The sequence below is a fragment of the Giraffa tippelskirchi genome, chromosome 11 (genome assembly GCF_054371585.1).
Source record: "Giraffa tippelskirchi isolate mGirTip1 chromosome 11, T2T-mGirTip1v1.2.pri, whole genome shotgun sequence".
NCBI lineage: Eukaryota > Metazoa > Chordata > Mammalia > Artiodactyla > Giraffidae > Giraffa > Giraffa tippelskirchi.
Window position 1 is genome coordinate 118,249,036 of NC_137285.1, and position 14,603 is coordinate 118,263,638.

The window sequence follows — 14,603 nt, forward strand, 5'->3', positions numbered from 1 at the left end:
ATTGTTTTATGGGAAAAACAAGCCATTTTGCTCCAGATTACAATTATTTGTAGCAATGAAGTACCTGGGAATTAAAGATCATTTTTCAACTTTATGGGCATTTCTTTCACCTGAAAATAATTATTGGCTTGAGCTTTCTTTGGGAAAAGAGGTGGAAATTTTATTATTAACTTTGTAGAAAATAATCTTTTTATTCATTCATTAGATATATTCTAAATGCGGTGGGATATTATTTTTAAAAGTTAGAATTCTGTAAGGTAAGCCCAGTCAATGGATAAGTTGATTGTAGAAAAATGCTACATGTGTGATAGAGAATCTAGAGGTTTCAGAGACTCTGAAACCGATGATGTTTTGGTGCATATGCTGTAGACATTAAGTACGGTGGTCTGGAGCTTCAGGTGTTTTTGGTTTAGAAGAGTATGTGGTGTTTTTCATCATGCTTGTATTGGGACAGCAAAAATACTTCCCAGTATTTCCCACAGAATGTTATCCACACACAGTTCACTTGCTTCTGAGTGCACCCTGTGTTCTATTATATACAGGCATTGGTCATGTATTTCTGCAAATGGGAGGACAAACTGAGCTGTTGCTATAATAGTATATTATTGCCTAAGCCCTGAAGAAATGTGTTCCTCCCAGGATTCTTTCACTTTTCTCCATATCCTCTGAAATTATGATTTGCCTCCAGATATAATACCTTCTTATGGTTCAGATGGTAAAGAATCTGCCTGCAATGCAAGAGACCTGGGTTCAATTCCTAGGTCAGGAAGATCCCCTGGAGAAAGGAAAAGCTATCCACTCCAGTATTTTTGCCTGAGAAATTCCATGGACAGAGAAGCCTGATGGGCTACAGTCCGTGGGGTCACAAAGAGTCGGACACAACTGAGTGACTAACACACACACACATAATCCCTTCTGCTGCTGCTGCTGCTAAGTCGCTTCATTCGTGTCCAACTCTGTGCAACCCCATACACGGCAGCCCTCCAGGCTTCCCCGTCCCTGGGATTCTCCAGGCAAGAACACTCTTCTAGCTACAGATAATAATGACACATAATTTTATATCACTGAATTGTGTATCACAATGTTCTGTATACTTTTTGTATGTTTACACATTTACTCCTCATGTCAGCCCAATGAGGTAGGTAATATTTTTCCCATTTTACAGGTAAGGAAACTGAGACAAACATTCAGTTCAGTTCAGTTCAGTCGCTCAGTCATGTCTGACTCTTTGAGACCCCATGAATTGCAGCACGCCAGGCCTCCCTGTCCATCACCAACTCCTGGAGTCTACCCAAACCCATGTCCATCTAGTCAGTGATGCCATCCAACCATCTCATCCTCTGTCGTCCCCTTCTCCTCTTGCCCCCAATCCTTCCCAGCATCAGGGCCTTTTCCAATGAGTCAACCCTTCGCATGAGGTGGCCAAAGTATTGGAGTTTCAGCTTCAACATCAGACCTTCCAATGAACACCCAGGACTGATCTCCTTTAGGATGGACTGGTTGGATCTCCTTGCAGTCCAAGGGACTCTCAAGAGTCTTCTCCAACACCACAGTTCAAAAGCATCAATTCTTCGGCACTCAGCTTTCTTCACCGTCCAACTCTCACATCCATACCTGACCACTGGAAAAACCATAGCCTTGACTAGATGGACTTTTGTTGGCAAAGTAATGTCTGTGCTTTTAAATATGCTATCTAGGTTGGCCATAACCTTCCTTCCAAGGAGTAAGCGTCTTTTAATTCATGGCTGCAGTCGCCATCAGCAGTGATTCTGGAGCCCAAAAAAATAAAGTCTGACACTGTTCCACTGTTTCCTCATCTATTTCCCATGAAGTGATGGGACTAGATGCCATGATCTTAGTTTTCTGAACGTTGAGCTTCAAGCCGACTTTTTCACTCTCCTCTTTCACCTTCATCAAGAGGCTCTTTAGTTCTTCTTCACTTTCTGCCATAAGGGTGGTGTCATCCGCATATCTGAGGTTATTGATATTTCTCCTGGCAATCTTGATTCCAGCTTGTGTTTCTTCCAGCCCAGCGTTTCTCATGATGTACTCTGCATATAAGTTAAATAAGCAGGGTGACAATATACAGCCTTGACGTACTCCTTTTCCTATTTGGAACCAGTCTGTTGTTCCATGTCCAGTTCTAACTGTTGCTTCCTGACCTGCATACAGGTTTCTCAAGAGACAGGTCAGATGGTCTGGTATTCCCATCTCTTTCAGAATTTTCCACAGTTTATTGTGATCCACACAGTCAAAGGCTTTGGCATAGTCAATAAAGCAGAAATAGATGTTTTATTACACAGCTAGAAAGTAACAGACATGAGCTATGAAACAAAGTCTTTGCTTTTACCCTATTATGTTCTGCCTATCTTGAATTAAGTAAATCCCAATTTACTTACACTGAGTAAGTAAATTTTATTCAGTGTTTTGAACATCCTTTTAACAGTGTTGTAAGTTAGACAGCTCTAACTCTGCACATATTAGGTGAAGGTGATAGTCGCTCAGTCATGTCCGACTCTTTGCGATCCTATGGACAGTATCCCGCCAGGCTCCTCTGAACGTGGGATTGTCCAGGCAAGAATACTGGAGTGGGTTGCCGTTTCCTTCTCCAGGGGATCTTCCTGACCCAGGGGTCGAACCCTGGTCTCCCGCATTGCAAACAGATTCTTTACTGTCTGAGCCACAGGTCACTTCAAAAAGCTTGTGTAGTAATTTCTTTAATTTCCACTAGAGGTCAGTCTATCACCTAGGAATGTTTATGTTTATTATCTACTGTCTGTTCTTGGAAGTGCAAAATTTAAAGCATACTAAGTTAAAGAAGTATGCTTTGAAAGAGACTTGGGCAATAGAGTAACTTTTGAATTATAAATATAATCAAAGTCATCTTTATAGTAAAAGCATATATGACTATTACCAGGTGAAGTAATTGGCTCAATAAATTGTATTTACAGAATTTAATCAAGATGTCCTGTGAGATGATATCCAGCATAGAAAAAGCTAATGACCTTGACCTTTCTATATTGCTATTATTGCTATATTGCTAATATTTCTATATATTTCTATATTGCCTCTAAACTACCCACACGTTAAGCGTTAAACCAATCTTGGCTTACTAGTACTCCAGATTCTTTCTTGATTCATTTAATTCAGTCAAGGACTTATAATATACTGTGAGAGTAATGGAATAGTGAAATTATTTAAAGTCCCCTAATAGACACTCTCTGGTAATTTTAAGGCAATATAGGTCTAAGGAGTTTTTAAGCAGCCTGGAGACTTCTGCTTATCAGCTTTCTAGTTTTCAAAATAACAATGTATTGAGTTAAGATGCAGAAACCAAGAGTCTTCATTTAGAAGCGACATTTTGAGGCAACTTTTGTGGTTGTAAAAGGGTCCTGAGCACCGGGTGATTTATCAGTTGACCAATAATGTTAGTTGTATGTAAGTTAATGGTTCTGGCTATCTCTAGGCTAAATAAAGCCTTTTAGGCAGCCTTCAAAGTAATGGAAACAATCTGACTTGACTTCAGATTTGTCACAGTGAAGATGAAAGGCAGCATGCAGAAGAGGAGGCAGGGAGGGAGTTACACAGCAGCGGTGAGTCAGCAGAGTTTATAGGTCTGGATGGGTAATAGGTTGGGCTTCCCTCGTGGCTCAGCAGTAATGAATCTGCCTGCCAATGCAGGAGATGCAAGTTCTATCCCTAGGTCGGAAAGATCCCCTGCAGAAGGCAACGGTAATCCACTCCAGTATTCTTGCCTGTGAAATCCCTTGGACAGAGAAGCCTGGCAGGCTACAGTCCTTGGGGTCACATAGAGTTGTACATGGCTGAGTGACTAAATGACAACAACAACGTAATAAATTAAACCCAGGGATTGTTGATAGAGTGAGGAATGATAGAGTGAGTCCTGTGAAAGTGAAAGTTGCTCAGTCGTGTCCAACTCTCTGCAGCCCCACGGACTGTAGCCGAGCAGGCCCCTCTGTCCAGGGAATTCTCCAGGCAAGAACACTGGAGTGGGTAGCCAGCCATTCCCTTCTCTAAGGGATCTTCCCAACCTAGGGATTGAACCCGGATCCAGCTGAGCCACCAGGGAAGTCTAAGAATACTGGAGTAGGTAGCCTATCCCTTCTCCAGGAGATCTTCCCAATCCAGGAATCAAACTGGGGTCTCCTGCATAGCAGGCAGATTCTTTACCAGCTGAGCTACCAAGGAAGCCCTGTAGATAGAGATAAATAGGCAGAAGCAGAGAAGATATTGGTGTTCCAGGTAGATAAGTTACGTCTAAGACCAGAGACTTCCTCAAAGGCAACAGAGAAGAACAAAAGGGTATTAATGTAAGAATTTATATTTCTAATTCCAGCAGTACATTTCCCCTATTGTGTATTTGCTGTGTGTCAGGTACTGTGCTAAGACACTTTATATATGTTATCTCATTTTCTCTTTATAATCATCTTTTATACAAACAAGGTGACTTAGTCTCAGAAAATTTCAGTAACTTGCCTAGAGTCGTATAGCTTATAAATAGTAGGACTGGGATTTGAACCCAGGGGTTTGGGACTCTAGCCATGAAATTCTGTTTCCTGATGCAGAAGGTTTTTTTGTGTGTTTTTTTTTCTGCCCCAGTTTTATGTTGCCTGCAGTGTAGGCATACTCATAGGCTTACATCCAGAGGGAAATTAACCCCACAGGTAAACCCCACTTACAACACAAGTAGAGGGTTATCACTTCCAGGGAGATGGGGATGGGGATATTTTTGTTCAAAATGTGAAGTTTTTTAACCTTTGCCTGTAAATCACAGTAAAGACCTATATTCTTCATGCGGCAGTGATTAGATGGTGGTGAATCTTTCCCTTGTACTTCTCACCACTTTGTTGTTTTTTTTTTCCCTCTCCTAAAATCCACTAATTATCTTACTAGGTGTCCTCTCTGTTGCTTTGGTTTTTCATAAATGACACTCCTGGAGGTGCCCTCTCAAGGACTTTCTAGAGTCTTAATAGGAAGAGTAGTGGGCCAACCTAAAAGGAAGTTTAGGGATCACTAATTTGGTCTGTCAGTGTACTTTTGTCACTTTATTTTTATACCTGCAGGCAGCAGTGCTTCTGAGACCTTTTAGTCCTTTAAAGATAGCTTTGATCCTAGGTCTCTTTCTGCTTGGGATATGTTTTTGAAGGGATGAGGACAGAATGTCAGCTTTCTTCTCCCAAAGGCACCCGTTGCTGAATTTCCCCTATAATCTAGGGCTTTCATCATTTCCTCCATGTTGATGGTGGCACTAGACCTGGGGAATAGCATTTATCTTTTGTTTTTTGACCTAAGTGACTGGTAAATGGTGAAAGGGCCCTCAGCTAAGAATGCTTTTAATAAGGCCCTCTTTTCTTGTGGTCTAGCCAGGGTCTACCTGTGGTCAACTGCAAAAGTATTTCCCAAGTTCTCTCACTTTTTTCATCTGAAGTTGCTTGAAGGTGATACTCAGGAAGAGAACATTCACATGCCGTACAAGGGCAAGCAAATGGAAAGTCCTTTTCTTTATATAGCTTTTAATCTCTTGGGTAAGACTTTGATTTATTTTGACAAAATAATACAGAATTCTTAACCCAGCAGTATAGTGTAACACTAAATCCACAAGTGCCAGAATTCCCTTCTAAGCCTTTAGTAGAATTCTGTAAGGCCAAAGTGTCCACTTTCTTCCAAGAGGCCTTTGGGATTGAATTTACTCATCCTTTGAATCCCATGAATGTCCCCAAGTCAATGCTGTCTTCTACCTGCTCTGCCATAGAAGAGGAAGACAGCTGATGGGAATTCCGTACAACCAAACCTATAAACCCACTTGCGCCTGCAGCCCCTGCTCTTCCTCAGGTCACTTCCCAGTTGGCTTTCCTACTTGTTTCCACTCTTGTTCTCATACACCCTACAAATAAAGTCATATTTTACAAATACAGATATGATCATGTCATGCTTCAAGCTTAATTATTACCTTGCATTGCTCTTGGGATAAAGCCTCAAATATTTAATGTAGCTTACAAAGCCCAATAGGAGATGACAAAAAAAAAAACCACAACAGGAGATGACCCCTTGCCTACCTCACCATCTTTGACTGTCAGTGGCATAGCCCTTTATTCACAGTCCAGGCATACTGACCCTCTTTAATTTCCTCCAATCTACCAAATTTCCTCCTGGATCCTCCTTTTGGAATACATCCTTTATGACAAGATAACTGCTTGTTGTTCTTCAGATCTCTGCTGAAGTGTCACCCTTTCAGAGAAATCCCAATATAGTCATATCTCTTTAAATTATCAAGTTAATTTGCATTATTTTCCACATGCTTTTATTGCCAGAAAGTCCATATCTTCCTTTTGAGGACTCTTCCTTCACTGTGTGTTATTGAAGAACCTGGAGGTTCATGCACCAGGTAGGGGGTGAACTGGAATCTGGTAAGTACAATATAGCTGTTGCCAAAAAAGACTGTTGATGTTGAAAATGGCCCTGCGCATCTCAGAGTGAAACTGAAAGTCGCTCAGTTGTGTCCAACTCTTTGCAACCCCATGGACTATCCATGAACTATTCCATGGACAGTCCATGGAATTCTCTAGGCCAGAATACTGGAGTGAGTAGCCTTTCCCTTCTCCAAGGGATCTTCCCAACCCAGGGATTGAACCCAGGCCTCCCACATTACAGGTGAATTCTTTACCAGCTGAGACACAAGGGAAGCCAAAGAATACTGGAGTGGGTAGCCTATCTATTCTCCAGTGGATCTTCCCGACCCAGGAATCGAACTGGGGTCTCCTGCTTTGCCGGTGGATTCTTTACCAACTGAGCTATCAGGGAAGCCCTGATCCCAAAGGGACAGATTATCTTTTGCACTGTGATGACTTGCTTAGGCTGATGGATGTATCATTAGTTCATATTCACATACCCATTATTCCTCAAAGCATAACCATGTATCATGGTGGTTCTAGGCTGGGCTAGAGTCACTTTTCCTCCATAAACCTTTGGGCCTGCATGAGCTTAGATCACCAACTCAGACAGCTCCCACGTAGCAAGTATCTTTTTGGTAACAAGCATTTGTTTGTTAAAAAATTTGCACCAGGGCTTTCCTGGTGGCTCAGATGATAAAGAATCTGCCTGCAATGCAGGAGACTTGTGTTTGATCCCTGCATCAGGAAGATCCTTGAAGAAGGAAATGGCAGCCCACTCAAGTATTCTTGGCTGGAGAATCTCATGGGCAGAGTTCATAGGATTGCAAAGAGTCAGACACGACTGAGCAACCAACACTTGCTTGCATCCCTTCTTGCCAGAGACTTTGGTAAGTGCCATGTCAAAAGGTTTCCTTAACTTTGAATCCCAAGAAATATGCTAGAAGGCCAATAAGCTTTGCATTCACCAAGAAAAAAAGGTAGTTGTTTTTAGGTTGGACCATCAAGAAAGGTCCTACTAATACCCAGATATGGGGTATATCCTTATCTTGCATTCTGTGTCTAAGGGAGGCAACTTAGGTGACGTCACAAAATAAATAAAATAAGCTTCAAAGAGACTTTTGACTCTCCTCTTACTGAAAGGAACTAGCTAGATAGCTTAATCTATACCTCTTGGGTACTCTATGTAATTTGCTCTCTGACACAACTACCTTTTTACTCATTTATTGATCTGTTATCCTTGTGATTATTTGTTTAGATGTTTGTCTCTTCCTCACTGTAATATAAGCTCCAGGAAGTTTGGAACCATTTCTGCCTTCTTCATTGATGTATCCTTAGTGCCTTGCATATAGTCAACATTCTATGCATGTTTGTTGCGTGAATGGACTGTAAGATTTTCAAAGTAGAATTTTAATAGTGACTATTATTTCTAAAAATTCAGAAGATTTTAGAAAAGTAAAGACATGTTAACCAGTCCCTATCATGAAACTAACTCAAACTCAATAATTAGAATGAAAAGCAAAGACAAAAATTCAATGAAACCAGGAAAGGGCTCAGTTCTAAGTTATGGACTGGTATCTAAGAAGTTTAGTGAATTATGGAACAAATCAAGGGAAGATGCTAAGACTTGATACATACCTCTCTAGATTGTAAACGGTGCAAATTTCACTCAAAGTGGAAGACCCTGAGTGTCTCATCCTTTGAGGTTTACACGTTGGGGCAGGCCATGTGAAAAATTGGAAAATCCCCAAGGGAGCCAGTTCCATATGTTAGAACAGAGGGAGAAATAAGGCTAAGGGAACAGAATCTTTTTATACTGGACTTCTAACCTATAATGAAGTGGGGAGGAAGACATGGCAATGAGTTTTGTAAAATGTTGACCAAAACAAATGAACAGAAATGAATAGGTAATGAATTATCAAACCAAAGTTGGCTAAACTGCCTTACTCTAAGCATACATTTCAGAGTCAGGATTATTTTGGGAAACAGAAATTCTAGAAAAATATGTATATATTAATTTGACTGGAATGTAGGATTTTTAACAATTGGAATTAAGGAAAGCAAGGCAGTCATTCACTAGCAGTGAGAATCATGGGATGTGAGACTGGCTGCTGGCCTTGTGAAGGAAGTTGGTCTCCCTGTGATGGTAAGAACCAAGACAACACATAGAAGAAGAAATAAAAGACGAGAGAAACACTGCTGGTTGAGATCAACAGTCCTGGTAATGGAGGTGTTCATGTCTGTGGTTCCAGTTATTCCTGAGGGCCAGCTGCTCTTTATGCATTTCCTGGAGTTATGTGAGGTATTCTAGAGTCTTTTCAATACATTCCTTTTGTGCAAGCTAGTTCAAGTTTACCTTCTGCTGTAGATGTACAACTAAAAGTTCTATCTAATATACTATAGACAATAAAGACAGGCAGAGAGGATCCAACATATGCATTATTGGTTGCCTAATAAAGAGAGCAGGACAAATGGATAGAAAATATTTAGGTATATAATGGAAGGACAAGGCCTTCAGAGATGAAGGAAATTTGTAATCTGTAGATCAAAAGGGCACACAGTTCCAGGAAAAACTGAGACAGGACAGTCAGTACCAAGTAAGCATATAATAGCAAAGTTAGTATACTTCAAGATTGAGAAAAGGCTCTTACAGGCTTCCAGGCAGAAGAAAAAGTTACCCAAAAGGGAGAGAATCAGGTTGGCCTCAGGTATCAGGGTGGTGGTGGTTAGTGGTTTAGTCACTGAGTCTTGTCAGACTCTACGACCCCACTAGGCTCCATGGCTGTCCATGGGATTTCCCAGGCAAGAAGACTGGAGTGGGTTGCCATTTCCTTCTTGAGGGGATCTTCCCAATCCAGGGATCCAACCAGGGCCACCTGCATTGTAGTCAGTCTCCTGCATTACAGGCAGATTCTTTACTGACTGCCCTACCAGGGAAGCTCAGGTATCATGGTAACACTCAAAGCCAGGAGGCAGTGGAGCAGTGTCTCGTATGTGGGCAGAACTTGATGCCTAGTCAAGCAGTGGTTTACGTATAAAGGTAACAAGTGATATTTGCAAACATTCAAGGATCTAGTTCCCCCCAAACTGCCTCATGAATAAAATTATTCTGCTCAGTGATAAATAAGGATAAAGCATTTGGGAGTGGAGAAACAGATCTATTAAAGGACTCCCAGAGTATGTGGAATCCATTTAAGTATGAAACTAAAATATGAATAACTGCAACAGAAAAATGTAAAGGCTGTACAATTAATAATGAAAAAGGAATTAAGTAATAAATATAAGATAGGGAAGAAAGAAGAGATAAAGGTGTGTATAAGTATGTGAACTCCTTGTTTTTCTTAGTGGAGTCAATAAGAGTCAGAGAAAATCAGTAGTTAAAGCTTAAAGTTGATGAATTTCCTGGTCTGAGTTGAAATCTTGGCACTGCTACATACCAGCTGTGTAACCTCAGATAAATTTAAACCCTATCCGTAGTCACAGAACCTTCATCTGTATCATGGCGATAATAACACTACCCACCTACTAAGCTTGTTGTGAGGATTAAGTGCAATAATAAATACAAAGTGCTTAGAATAGTGTTTGGCCCTGAGTAAGCATTCAGTAAAAATTACTTGTTGTTATTTTAAGGAGAAAATTTGGGCAAGTAGTTTTATAATCTTAGGGCAGAGAAGGTCTTCCTAAGTATAACTCTAAACCCAGAGACCATCGAGGTAAAGATGAATAATTTGACTTCATAAACAGCAAGGGCCTTTGCATAGCAAAATCACCATGATAAGAATCAATGAAAAAACACTCAAGTGTGGAAGAATAATTGTAAAATATTTGACAGAAGAAGGATTGATGTTGGTAATTTTCAGGGATCACTGATAAGTCAACAAGAAAATATGAGCAACCCAGTATAAAAATGGATAATCATATGACTTTATAGAAAAATAAAAATATTAAAAATTTGAAAAGTTACTTCTCTAATCGCTCGCTAAGTCGCTTCAGTCGTGTCCGACTCTGTGCGACCCCATAGATGGCAGCCCACCAGGCTCCGCCATCCCTGGGATTCTCCAGGCAAGAATACTGGAGTGGGTTGCCATTTCCTTCTCCAGTGCATGAAAGGGAAAAGTGAAAGTGAAGTCACTCTGTCGTGTCCGACTCTTAGCGACCCCATGGACTGTAGCCTACCAGGCTCCTCTGTCCATGGGATTTTCCAGGCAAGAGTACTGGAGTGGGGTGCCATTGCCTTCTCCGGAAAAGTTACTTAGTTCCACTTATAATTAAAGAGGTAAAATGAGATTGGGATGCCATTTTTCATTTATCAATTTGACAAAAACTGGGAAATATCTAATGGTGAAAAGGATGTAATGAAATAGGCATTCTCATATCCTTTCTTGAAGACAGTTTGGCATTTATCAAAATTATAAATATTCATATATTTTACCTCTGCAGTGCTACTTCTAAGAATACATTCTACAAATATATTTATTCTAAGGTACAAAGATATATGTAATAGGATGTTTTTTATAGCATTGCTTATAATAGAAACAATTTGAGAACAATTTACTTGACTATTGATATCAGCTTATTAAATATTTTAAGGTGCTTATATACTTGGAATATTACATGGTCACTAAAACAAAGGCTGTATGAATATATTATTGACAACAGAAAAATGACTGCACTATAAATTTAGGGAAAAAAGTAACTTATATGAGAATATATATGTATGTGTGCTAAGTCACTTCAGTTGTGTCCAACTCTTTGCAACCCTATGGACAGTAGCCCTCTAGGCTCCTCTGTCCACGGGATTCTCCAGGTAAGAATACTGGAGTGGGTTGCCATTCCCTTCTCCAGGGGATTTTCTCAACCCAGGGATTGAACCTGCATCTCTTGCATCTCCTGCACTGGCAGGAGGGTTCTTTACCACTAGCACCACCTGGGAAGCCCATATGAGGATATGTTGAGGTACATGCATACTCAGTCGTGTCCAACTTCTTGCGACTCCATGGACTGTAGCTTGCCAAGCTCCTCTGTCCATGGATATTCTCCAGGCAGGAATACTGGAGTGGGTTTCCATTTCCTCCTCCAGGGAATCTTTCCCACCCAGGGATTGAACCTGTGTCTCCTGCATTGGCAGGCGGACTCTTTACCACTGAGCCACCTGGGAATGAGGATATAGTATGATCTTATTTACTAAAAATAATGCATAATATATTCTTACATATATGCATAGAAAATTTCTAGAATACTACATAAGAGCCATTAAAATTAGTTCTCTCTTGAGGTGAGGAATAGAGGTGCTGTTAGTATCCTCTCAAGACTTAGTACCCTCAAGACTCAAGTCTTCCAAATTTTTTTACAGCAGTCATCTTCTAATTTCATAGTAATTAAAAACAAATAAAAATAATCTTTGACTAGTGGTGACTGGTGACTGTGTTGCTTTTGAAAATGGAATTTAATATTTTGGTACTGAAATTATTTTGGATAAATAGCAAAACCAATCAAGTAAGTTCAACTAACATTTATTCAATGAAAATAAATTTTTTTTATAAAGCACTATTTTTTATAAATCACTGACCTGGGTGCTCTTGATGCTTACAAGCCTGTGGAATAAATAATGCTCAATAAATACTGTAAATAGAGGCTCAGACATTTCTCCTGGAGGTTGGATTTTCCTAATTAAAAACAGGTGAAATGGGATCTGTTCACAGACGCTCTTTTCACTATATGACCATTGTTATGATACCAGCCTAGAGCCAAGGACAAGAGCGTGCTACTGAAAAGATTTATGAGTTCAGGTATGCCAGTGTGTTGGCTTCGTTGCCTTGGTTATCATAGTAGTGACTGCTGAGGGTGAAGAGAAAATGTGAGAAAATGTGCTAATGGTGATAGTGAAGATGACAGGACAAGATGATCCTAATTTCTAAGTAAAAACTAGATTTGATCAAATGTTATGTTTACGAGTAATATTTAGATTTTATGTCACTGTATACTTATTGCTTTAAAGGCAATGATTTTATGAAGAAGATTGTACTTTTGTGGAGCCTAGCAGGCTCCATCCAGTATTTCTAGAGTTTGGCCATATGACTTACACAAATCTATTTAGGAATTGTGACTTTTCTCCTATTAGAGATTCTGTGATTCTTCAAAGTCTTGTGAGCTCAAGACATTTGAGCAATGAGAAATGATTGCAGTATCCAGTTGGCACTGGTTGTTTGATTCTAAATACCCATACAGTCAGTTCTGCTATTAAAACTTGAATTTATTTCAGCATGTTTATTATATATTAGGAAACAATTTGGGCTTCCCTGGTGGCTCAGACAGTAAAGAATCTGCCTGCAATGCAAGATACCTAGGAAGATCCCCTGGAGAAGGGAATGGCTACCCACTCTAGTATTCTTGCCTGGAGAATTCCACGGACAGAGGAACCTGGTGGGCATGGGGTCGCAAAGAGTTGGACACTGCAATTTCAGATAACCTTATTTCTATCACTTAACAATTAATTCACATGCTACAACCTTTCAAGCACTCACATCCACAAACAAGCTTCAGGTCTTTTTCAAGATGAAACACAATATTTATATTTTTTCCTAACCATTTAACACACGTGAAACTGTGCTACCAGTTGTATTGGATTCCTGTATTTTGTGTGTGTGTCTCTGACAAAAATTTTGAACGTTGTATCCCTAACTGCATTTTTTCCATAAAGCATATGTGTTCTATTGTGAGATTTTTACAGTGTAGTAATTTTTTTGAGAATGCAGATATCTCTTTATAGCAAAACTAACTACTTCCTTACACAAATCTATGTTGATCTTTTCATTTTCAGTTTCTGTAGTGCATCTAGTTTGCAGAATTTAGTTGCACAAAGACCTCCAAATGAATGATGGAAATCATATTTTCCCTTTGTTCTAGGTACTCCGGTGTACCAAGTTAGCTCAGCATTTCAAATTCAGCGAACTTCTTTAGTTCCTTACTGGTGGTTAGGCCTTCCTAGTACAGGTATACTGATGAATTAGGTGATTTCTCTAAATTTTTATGAGGGATGCATCTGGTCATAAGATCCCAAATGCCACATGTTGAACTCCTTTGGACTTTTCAAAGTTCAGTTCAGTTTAGTTCAGTCGCTTAGTCGTGTCCGACTCTTTGCGACCCCATGAATTGCAGCACGCCAGGCCTCTCTGTCCATCACCAACTCCCGGAGTCTACCCAAACCCATGTCCATCGAGTCAGTGATGCCATCCAACCATCTCATCCTCTGTCGTCCCCTTCTCCTCCCGCCCCCAATCCTTCCCAGCATTAGGGTCTTTTCCAAAGAGTCAACTCTTTGCATGAGGTGGCCAAAGTATTGGAGTTTCAGCTTCAACATCAGTCCTTCCAATGAACACCCAGGACTAATCTCCTTACTGGTTGGATCACCTTGCAGTCCAAGGGACTCTCAAGAGTCTTCTCCAACACCACAGTTCAAAAGCATGAATTCTTCGGCTCTCGGCTTTCTTTATAGTCCAACTCTCAAATCCATACATGACCACTGGAAAAACGATAGCCTTGACTAGACAGACCTTTGTTGGCAAAGTAATGTCTCTGGTTTTTAATATGCTATGTAGGTTGGTAATAACTTTCCTTTCAAGGAGGTAAGCATCTTTTAATTTCATGCCTGCAGTCACCATCTGCAGTGATTTTGAAGCCCAGAAAAATAAAGTCAGCCACTGTTTCCCCATCTACCTGCCATGAAGTGATGGGACCGGATGCCATGATCTTAGTTTTCTGAATGTAGAGTTTCAAGCCAACTTTTTCACTCTCCTCTCTCACTTTCATCAAGAGGCTCTTTAGTTCTTCTTCACTTTCTACCATAAGGGTGGTGTCATCTGCATATCTGAGGTTATTGATATTTCTCCCGGCAATCTTGATGCCAGCGTTTCTCATGATGTACTCTGCATATAAGTTAAATAAGCAAGGTGACAAAATACAGCCTTGACGTACTCCTTTTCCTATTTGGAACCAGTCTGTTGTTCCATATCCAGTTCTAATTGTTGCTTCCTGACCTGCATACAGGTTTCTCAAGAGGCAGGTCAGGTGGTCTGGTATTCCCGTATCTTTCAGAATTTTCCACAGTTTATTGTGATGCATGCAGTCAAAGGCTTTGGCATAGTCAATAAAGCAGAAATAGATGTTTTTCTGGAACTCTCTTGCTTTTTTGAT

The 14,603-nt window shown here is 40.2% G+C and overlaps 1 protein-coding gene across 21 annotated transcripts in view; it reads left to right on the top strand.

Annotated features, from left to right (window-relative positions):
• STK33 (serine/threonine kinase 33) overlaps positions 1–14,603 on the top strand; it is a 168,688-nt gene that overhangs the window by 31,583 nt on the left and 122,502 nt on the right. For 7 of the 21 annotated variants that reach the window (XM_081540800.1, XM_081540796.1, XM_081540790.1 and 4 more), the window contains exon 2: positions 6,333–6,428. The exons of 10 other annotated variants lie outside the window; for them this stretch is intronic. The gene's annotated coding sequence lies outside the window, so the exon portion shown is untranslated. Of the gene's footprint in view, positions 1–6,332; positions 6,429–7,157; positions 7,301–14,603 lie in introns of all 21 variants that reach the window. 4 more of the 21 variants (XM_081540799.1, XM_081540795.1, XM_081540811.1 and 1 more) reach the window with 2 other exon arrangements.